Consider the following 9,707-nt stretch of genomic DNA (forward strand, 5'->3'; position numbering starts at 1 on the left):
GGAGAGGGGGTGGGGCCCCACAGCTGTTTGAAGCCAAAGAGATGGTGACTAAGCAGGCAGGTAATGCCAGATGTTTAAAACAGGTAATGCTTGCTGTCTGTAGCTAGAAAATAGGCCACACCAGCAGACGCAGCAAGATGGACCTGGTTTGGCAGGTTCTCTATTCAAACTTAGGCATACACTGGAGTGCTCATCTTTGGGGTGATCTAAGTCCTAACCAGCTGGGGACTGTGGGTCTAGATTCAGATTTGTGGGGACTCAAGGAAGTACTGTGGTCATATGGTTCCATTTCTCAAACATGCAGAAATCTCTTCCACATGATCCCAAGTGCTTGCTGGACTTCCCCCTGAAGGCCTTCACTCCTGAGGAGACTGGGAGTACATCCTCTAGACTGCTCATCTGCTCTCACAGACCTTATTCCCACCCACCCTCTAGGAGCTCACCACCTAAGATGTACTGTCTAGAGAAAAGCACATAAGGATATGGGGGGGGGGGGGAGATACCACATCACTAAGCAAGCACTGTCAACCCACTCATGCAGACACGACTTACGGAGGAGCTTGGATGCTGTGTCGGCTAGTTTTTATGTCAACTTGACACAACCTAGGGTCATTTGGGAAGAAGGAATCTTAACTAAGGAAAATTACACACACACACACACACACACACACACACACACACACACACACACCCATAGGCTTGGCCTGTCGGCAAATCTGCAGAGCATTTTCTTGGTGATGACTGATGTGAGAGGGCCCATCCCACTGTGGGCAGGGGCATCCTTGGGCAGGTGGTTCCGGCTTGTGTAAGAAAGCAGGCTAAGCCAGATGTGGTGGCGCACGCCTTTAATCCCAGCACTCGGGAGGCAGAGGCAGGTGGATCTCTGTGAGTTCCAGGCCAGCCTGGTCTACAAAGAGTCTAGGACAGCCAGGGCTGTTACACTGAGAAAACCTGTCTCGAAAAGCAAGCAAGCAAGCAAACAAACAAACAAAAAACAAAAACAAAAAGAAAGAAAAAAGAAACCAGGCTGATCCCAGGTGGTGGTGGTGCATGCCTTTAATCCTTTAATCCCAGCCCTCAGGAGGCTGAGGCAGGCAGAGCTCTGTGAGTTCCTGGATAGCCAGGGCTATACAGAGAAACCCCATCTTGAAAAACCACAAAGAGAGGGGGAGGGGGAGGGAGAGAGAACGAGCTGGGTGAACAAGCCATGAAGAGCAAGCCAGTAAGCAGTGTTCCCCATGGCTTCTGCTTCCGTTCCTGCCTTCTGGTTCCTGCCTCAAGTTCCTGCCCGAAAGCCTCAGGGATGCATTGTGATCTGAGAATTGTAAGATGAAATAAACCCTTTCCTCTTCCAGCTGCTTCTGGTTGTGTTTTCTCTAGCACTAGAAACCCTAACTAAGACAGATGCCCATATAATAATCATATACAAGCACACAGGAAAAGCAGAATGTACCCCCAGCAGGTTTCTCTATCTACTGGCCCCACTGCCCCTCATCCTCAGGTCTCCTTCAGTTAGATGCTCACATAGGCTTCCATACTGCCAAGTTCTCTCCAGGGAGCCACCATGAAAACTCCAGAAGACTGGAACCTGACTCAGGAAGCGATGCAGGAAGACGCATGATGAAAGGAGACAGGGAAAGAATGCCACAGATATGCTGAAGAGGGGGATGGTGGGGTCTCTGTGGTGGGGTGGGAGAAGGGAAAGGCTGAGGGCCAGGGCCAGGGGGCCAGGCAGCTGTCAGAAGTGTGGGAAGTGGATACTCCATCAGGTGAATTTATTAAGCTGCCATTTTATGCTAAGTGCTAGGCTGTCACTGGGTTTGGGCCTCAAAAATTCTCTCTCCATCTGTATGTCTGTCTATCATCTATCTGTCTGTCTGTCTCTCATCTATCTGTCTGTCTCCACTCTCTGTGTGTTTGTGCACGTGTATTTTCATGCGTGAGTACAGGCACCTGCATGAGGTCAGAGAACAACCTTGGGTGTTGGTTCTCGTTTAAGACAAGATCTCTGTAGTTTGACACTGTGTTCGCTAGGCTCCCTGGCTTGGAGTTTTCAGGGAGTCTCCTGTCTGCACCACCTCCCATATCTGCATAGGCGTTCTGGAATTGCAACAGGCACTGCTGTGTCTGGCTTTTACATTCACATGCATTTTGGAGACCCTAACTCAGACAGCAAGCTATCTCCCCAGTCCATGGGCTTGGGGTGGAGGTGGGGCCCCCTGAAACCACTGACTCCTGTTGGGTTAGTACACATGACCCCAGCAGTAGTCCACTCATCGCTGGGCTCACTGGGCTCCAGGAATATAGAAGGAGACACATGACCCCAGGCCAGCTTACTCCACCACGCTGGTCCTGTGAAAGCAAGACCGAATAACATCAGCAGGGAGCAAAGCCTGGAAGAACTTTCAGCTGGTCCAGCTCCAGGGTTTCTGGATTATATTTCTGGGGGTGGGGGTGGGGTGGGGTGGAGATTCAGCTTCCAAAGAGACCCCAATACATAAAGATGCTGGCTCTCCGGGCTGTGGTCTGAGAGTGCCATCCTGGCTCTAGGAAGAAGGCCCAGCACAGCTGTTCACATCTGATCTCATTACAACCGGCCACATGTGGGTTTTCTTTCCTCCAGCAGTTTGAATGTTGCGCAGCACACTCGGCTTTCCAAGCTTTTTCCTTTGAAGCTCGTGGGCAGCCTGACTCTCAGCATCGCAGTTAGTTACTTACTGCCTGGGCCCACTCATCTCAGAACCCTGGGCAGTGTGTGTGGTTCAGACAGCCACACCCATGGTGACCTCTGCCTGGAATGCCCTCTGCTCACTGGCTGTCCATCTACCACTCATCCTCCTGCCTCCAGGAGCCCCTCCCACCACAGACTCTCTCCCGGGGATGATCTTATGCCTCTGTCACATCTCTCGCTGGTACCAGTTAGCCTCTGCACTCCCACTTAACCTTTTACCCACGCAGCTGTCTCTGTAGCTCATCTCTGAAACTCCGTGAGATGGGGATCCCAAGTCCCCTCGGCTGCTTGGTACAGCCATCCCACGAGTGTTAAAGAACTGCCAATATGTGCCCAGGAATTAACATATGAGTGCATGAGGGAACTAGACAGCCTTCCACCTTGTTTCTTGTCACTAAGGAGTAGAGGGAAGATATTAGCCAAACAGAGGCAGCAGATAAATTGTCTTGTGCTGTGAAGGCTACAGTTTGCACTGAAGGGAACTGGGTAGAAATAGAATCCAGGGATCCATGCTGAAGTTGTATTTATGTGAGAAAGCACTGCTTTTAGCTTGTATTTGTGTCTTTTTTCTTGTTGGGGGTGTGTGTGTGTGTACACAGGGTCTCCTGTAGCCCAGACTGACCTTGAACTAACTACAAAACCAAGGATGACCTTGAATTCTTTTTATTTTTATTTTTTGGCTTTTCAAGACAAGGTTTCTCTTTGTATCCTTGGCTGTTCTAGACTCACTTTATAGACCAGACTGGCCTCGGTTTGTCTTTGAGAGGTAGAGCCTAGTGTAGTGTCTGCAGAAGGGACCAGGAAGCTCTCAGAGGATCCGCACGGTTCGTTCTCCCCAAGGGCCTGTGATACACGATGTGAGCTTGGACCCTCCATCTTGCCTAGAGCTCAGAAGTCTAGTTGCTACATGCACTTCTTTATGATGCCACCAGGCCAGCACCAAAGGCTAAAACGATGGAAGTCCACACCACCTTGGACTTCCAGCCTCCAACCTTTTCAAAGTCAGATATGGCATGTCTAAAATTCCAGCACTCTGGAGGTTGAGGCGAGGAGAAAATGCAAATATCAAGATGAATGTTTGTTAAACACTTCATACTGAAAACAACAACAACAATTGCACTTCTTTTCTTTATAAACTTACCCAGTGTCTGGTGCTTTACTACAGCAACGTCAAACTAACGAACACGCCACTAGTATATTAGTTTTGGCAGTAAAACATCAAGGACGAGCCAACATGGGGATAGATAGGACTCAGGATTCTAGCAGCTTCTGAATTCGTACTATAACTTCCTACTCTTCTTTTGGATCCCAGAGGAATGGCTTGCCTACTTGAAGCACTTACACAGGGGTAGGCAAGTGTGCCAATGTTTTTTCACACACCTCAACACTGCTAATGAAGTAAAATTCCTATTGTAGATCCTCCACCCGCTTTGGAAAGCATCTAGGCTCAGCACACACACAGAGCCATAGATGGGACTGGCAGACAGAGATAAGGAGCCTCCAGGAGACAGCAAGGCTGTGAGCAAAGGTGAAGGAAAGAGACCAGCCCTAGGCTGACCGGGAGCCAGGCGCTTGGAAGAGGCACCTTACCAGCTTCTTGCCCCGGGTGTGTTGGCACAGTAAAACTGCTCTGCCTTCTTAAAGATGATGACGGGACACAGAACTGGAAGGGGCAGTTCCTGATCCATGAATGAAAATTTACGGTCTAAATTACCACGGCTATTATGCTAGGGAGTCAGGTTATGAGGAGTTTAACCCTTTCTCAAGCATCCCTTTGTTTATTCGTGCATCTAGCAGACTGGTAAGAATGGAGTGTCACTGTGTAGCCATGTTGGCACAGCAGATACAAGGGGGCTAGCCAGAATCTGAGGGGTGGGAGGCACTGGGATAATTGGGCCACCAGGACACTATACTAGGATGCTGATCCTGAGGACAGGCCACCTCTGCTGTTCACCACCTTGTATAATTCCTGGGCAACTTTCCTGACCCCTCAGGCCTCGGTTTCCCCAACAGATGCAAAATGGAGTAACCAAGAGCCCCTACCAAGGCTGCCATGAGGACTGAGTGACTTAATACTCGAACCTGTAGAACAGTGCCTAGAATGTGACAAAACTAGGTAAGCATTTTTTTAAAACTACAGCAGGGGCTGGGCTGTAACCCTCAGCAGGCACCCAAGGATCTGCATCCCATCCTTATCCTCACAGAATCCGGGCACAGGGGTGAATGCCTGTAAACCCAGATTTCTATGAGTTTGAGGCCAGCCTGGTCTAAAATGTGAGTCCAGGACAGACAAGGCTAGAAGTAAGAGGATAAGAGGATCACAAGTTCCAAGTTTAGTGGGAGTGGGAAGGGAAAAGCAGTTATAGGGGGTGACTATGATAAAAATACATTTGTGTGTGTGTGTGAATTAAAATGCCTAAATTAAACCAACTGTTATGTATAACTAATGTTTGTTAAGAAATTGTTTGTTTGTTTAAATGCAAGGCAGGCATGGTGGCAAACACCTTTAATCCCAGCACTTGGGAGGCAAAGGAAGACAGATCTCTATGAGTTCAAGGCCAGCCTGGTCTAAGAAGTGACTCCAGAAAAAACAAGGTTACACAGAGAAACCCTGTCTCGAAAACCAAAAACAAACAAACAACAAAAAAAGGTACTTCCTGCTCTTGCAAAGGACCTGGGCTTGGTTTCTAGCACCCAGTTGGCAGCTCACACGTGCCTGTAATTCACCCCAGTCCTGGGGGATCTGATGCCCTCTTCTGACCTGTGTGAGCTCCTCTGAGCACATGAACTCACACAAGTGCACACATATACAAACAACAAACACACCAGCACACCAGGAAAGCAGTCTTTAAAAGAAGTTTGACTATCCTTAGCTACATACCAAGTTCAAGGCCAGCTTAGAATATTTGAGAGAGAGAGAGAGAAAGAGAGAGAGAGAGAGAGAGAGAGAGAGAGAGAGAGAGAGAGAGAGAGAGAATTTTAAAATACAGAAACACAAAGCATAATATGTCTTAAAATAGAGGTAAATTTTAGGGCTGGAGAGATGGCTCAGTGGTTAAGAGCACTGGCTATTCTTCCAGAGGACCCAAGTTCAATTCCCAGCAACCACATGGTGACTCACAATCATCTATAATGAGATCTGGTACCCTCTTCTGGTGTGCAGGTGTACATGCAGGCAGATCACTGTATACATAATAAATAAATAAATCTTAAAAAAAAATAGATGTAAATTTTAAATGAAGACTCTCAGTATTTTGGTGTTGGGATGCAATGGCGAGCCTTAGGTGAGCCACACACACTGCCTAACTCACTGATTAGAGGCTGCTGCAGTCTTTGCTCACACACCATTAGCTGTAGTCACTGGCACAAGACCCAGAGAAAAGCAGCAGTGCCACAGGGAGCCTCTTCCCAGCCACAGGCTCTCCCTGCAGGACTCAAACACCCTGGCAGAGCCAAGTGAGGCTGGCCCTGCTCTGCCATCCTGTGATTTCCCAGAGCCGCGGCAACCACACTCCAGCTCCCCAGGTAATACCCTGGGCCTTGTCCAGCACCCTCTAATGCTCTTGCCTAGGAGCACCTCTGCTTGTCCCCTTCAAGTGAACTCTAGAAACATTCATTCAGATTTTGCTAGATTACACATCTACATAAGGCCTTTTCTAAGACCATCCATTAGGAGTGGACACTACCTAAGGGATAGCAAAGGTTTTTAAAAACGAAAACCAAACAAACTTATCTTGTGCCAGGTATGGTGGTACAGCCTGTAATCCCAGCATTTGGGAGGCAGAGGCAGGTGGATCTCTATGAGTTCGAGGCCATCCTAGTCTACAAAGTGAGCCCAGCACAGCCAAGGCTACACAGACAAACCCTGTCTTGAAAAAAAACCAAAACCAAACCAAACCAAAAATATCTTGTCTTGCGAGGGACAAATGGCACTTTGCTTATCAGTCACTTTTGTTTGTTTGTTTATTTGGTTTTGGTTTTTCAAGACAGGGTTTCTCTGTGTAGTCTTGGCTGTCCTAGACCTGCTTTTGTAAACCAGGCTGGCCTTGAACTCACAGAGATTGGCCTGCCTCTGCCTCCTGAGTGCTGGGATTAAAGGCAAGTGCCACCGTGCCCGGCTGCCTATGCAAATATAGTTTTTCACTTTGTCAATGTGCTTTGGATTCTTGGTCACTGTCCTGAGGACCCCACCCCCCAACTCATTTCTAACACCTGGTCCAAGGGCTGCACTGGGCAGTCCTCCTCCGCACAGCCTCTGGGACCCACTGTTCCTTTCTTCCAGCAGGGCGTGGTGTGTGTGTGTGGATCCCGAATTAATGGGGATAAGTAGACAGGCCTGGGTGAACAGGCCCATGGCCCTAGCAGACATGTGAGAACACCAATTCTTTGTCTATGGGCATGTGGAAGGGATCACAGCTAGCTCCAGCCACTGTCTGAAACTCAGGCGGCTCACACCATTGGTGACCCGGGAGCATCCTCAACAAGCTGATGCCGGAGGTGCCCTGATGAATAAGCACTTCCAGGTGAGAGAAATCCTAGGCCGTCCACTAAGAGGTGAGACTGGGCAGCCCCAGGCTTTTACTACCCTCTAAACTTGACCCTCAGACATCTTCCTCATCTGATGGGTTTGGGTGGATCACCCCATGAAGACCAAGCCGCCTATCTCATTCACAGGATCTTCACTCTGTGTTTGGAGAGCTAGTGGACACGGAGAAAGGACTCCACACCTAGGCTATTCCTACAGGAGAAAATGGTATTCAGGGAGGTGATGCTGGACACGCCTGATACTTAGCAGTTACTTCACCCAGCCACCCTGTCATTAAGCCGTTAGGTGACCTTAGGCAAATCTCTCTGTCCCTCAGTTCCTCTGACTATGAAAACAAGGTTTAAAAAAAAAAAAAAAAAAAAAAAAAAAAACCTGTAGTTTCTATCCTGTCATCAGGATAAAAATAAGGTCATAGATGTGAAAGCGTGATGAAGAGAGCACAGCAGCATTATTCAAATGGCAGACTATTATTATCCTGACACAACTCATGAATAACAGCAGCATCAGAGCGCCTGCCTTTTGCTACTTTGGGAAGCAGAGTGGTCTCTCTCTGCTGGGGACACAGGGCTAAGAAGCTTGTGAAAGCTGGCCTGTTCCCACCCAGCTGACCTCTGAGCTGGCTCACTGTTCTGTGCTGCTCCTCCTGTGGTGGGGCGACAAGGCTTGAAGGAAAGGAGAGGGTGGGCTCCAACCTTTCTATCCCCTCTCCTGGCACCAAGCACTGCTGGAGGCATAACCTTAAGTGTGGCCCGGCCTGTGGCTGTAGTCTTTACAGGGACCATAAGGGAAGGGAGGAGCAGAGACATGTGCAAGGATCCACCCTTCCTTCTATTCTGCTTTTCCTCACAAGACACACACACACACACACACACACACACACACACACACACAGAAAGAGAGAGAGAGAGGAGAGAGAGCTCTATTCTACCTTTCTAGCTTGTTTTTGTTTTGTTTTGTTTTGTTTTTGTATAGCCTTGGCTTTCCTAGACTACCTTTGTAGACCAGGCTGGCCTGGAACTCACAGCGATCCCCCTGCCTCTGCCTCCCAAGTGCTGAGATTAAAGGCACTCGCTCTCTAGATCTTTTAATGGCTAGATATCTCAAGCTCCCTCCCTCCCTCCCTCCCTCAGCAGGGCTGGGATCTTCACCTCCTATTTTGGCCTCAGGAGCCTCCACCACCACCCACATACACACACAGCCTGGGCTGCTAACGAGCAGGGGCAGCTTCCCCAGCCTCTGCCAGAACATCAGCAGAGTGCCACTACAGGGACTCTTATCCTCCAGGGTGACGGGGCTCTCCCAACACAGTCAAAGAGGTCCAGCCTGAGGTAGAGCAGCTGGGAAGTTGCAGCTTGTCTAAGGAGCTGCAGGTCCACAAGGAGCCCAGAAGTTTGGTCAGAAGGTAAATGCGACCAGCAAGAAGAAATTAAAACAAGTGAAAAATGAAGTCTGTCTCATCGCCCAGCTGGTTCCCCCTGGAGCTGGTGACTGGTGGGCATGGCCGAGACTGAAACACTGACAATGTGCTCAGAGGACGAGGAAGCTTCCTGGCTTCCTGACTCAGAGTCTTGGGCCTGGATTCCTGATTGCTCAGCTCCAGGCTCTGGGCTCTGCCCTCAGATCCCCCCCTCCCTGCCCACAGGCAAGGGAGCTGGTTTGGTCATCTGTCCCTGGCACCGGACTCCATCCCAGTCTCAGACTGCACTCCGGGAGCTGCAGCTGGCCCTCCAGGCCACAGACGTGGGACTGCGACAGTCATCACTCTGGCAGAAGGTGGCAGGCCCTGCTGCCTGTTTGTTACTAACAACCGTACATCATACCCACCTCACAGATGGGCAAATGAAGGCACAGAACAAAAATCAGAATGCTCAGGCTCGTTAGACCTGAGGTGTAATGTCCCTGGGCTGTCTCCTTGACAACGGCTTGGATCTCTCCTGGGAACAGCTGGCACAGGTCTCTGTGACCTCAGGCTGAGGAGGCCAGGGGGAGGTGGAGCATGTCAAGTCTGAGCCTGGCTGTGACACCCAGACACCCACAGGATGAGCGCCAACGTCCCCCCCCCCCCACTGCCTCCCCTCCTGACCTGCTGCTGTGAGCAGGCCTCTTCCAGAAACCCAAGAGTCCTGCTGCTTTGGAGTTTACTCTGCATCATCCTGGAGTGTGGGATGTTTCTTTCAGCTCAGACAATGGGTCTAGAGCTGCCAGGCTCCTAACAATGACAGCGGAGCGGGTAACATCCCTGCATGGAGTTCCCAGGCAGGTACTGAAGAGGCAGGGGAAAGAAAGAGTGGGCCTTAACCTCCACAGCATGTGTTGTGGGGTGAGGGTGGAGGTTGGGGGCTGGACACGAGACTCATCACCAAGGACAGATTATTCCTGTTTCCTGGGAATCGGCTAGACCTCCCTGTCCTCACCCTGTGTCTCCTCCCT

Source organism: Acomys russatus, chromosome 17, assembly GCF_903995435.1.
Source record: "Acomys russatus chromosome 17, mAcoRus1.1, whole genome shotgun sequence".
NCBI lineage: Eukaryota > Metazoa > Chordata > Mammalia > Rodentia > Muridae > Acomys > Acomys russatus.